This window comes from Poecilia formosa, unplaced genomic scaffold (assembly GCF_000485575.1).
Source record: "Poecilia formosa unplaced genomic scaffold, Poecilia_formosa-5.1.2 Scaffold546, whole genome shotgun sequence".
Classification (NCBI taxonomy): domain Eukaryota; kingdom Metazoa; phylum Chordata; class Actinopteri; order Cyprinodontiformes; family Poeciliidae; genus Poecilia; species Poecilia formosa.
The window spans coordinates 232404-232819 of record NW_006800485.1 but is presented as its reverse complement, the minus strand read 5'-3'; positions in this window follow the sequence as shown (position 1 = coordinate 232819).

The window sequence follows — 416 nt, the reverse complement described above, 5'->3', positions numbered from 1 at the left end:
AATCTGTGGTCGGCTTGTGGAGTGCAGGAGGTTGCCATGGCAACGGGTATGCTTAAATGACAGAGAGAGACGGAGAGTAAAAAGGTGCGAGTGGTTTAGAGTTGATCACCTGTTCAGGTTGTTTTACCTTTGTTTACCTTTGCTGTGGCTCTTCACAGCCGCTGTAGTTTCTGAAACACGGTAAATATGTTTCATTAAGTATCTAACAAACAAATGGCTTCTACCGCCATTTGTTAGGCGGTAGAAGCCTAACAAAAAACTGTTATATCAACAGTTTTTTAAGTTCATCATGAAGTATAATGTTAGAGAAGGTTGATGAAAATGGCAAAAATTCAAAATAACTTCTTCAATTTCGTAAAAAAGGTGTTTTGCTCACTTGAGGTGGTTTTGGGTTTTCTGAAAGAGTTAATGTCCTA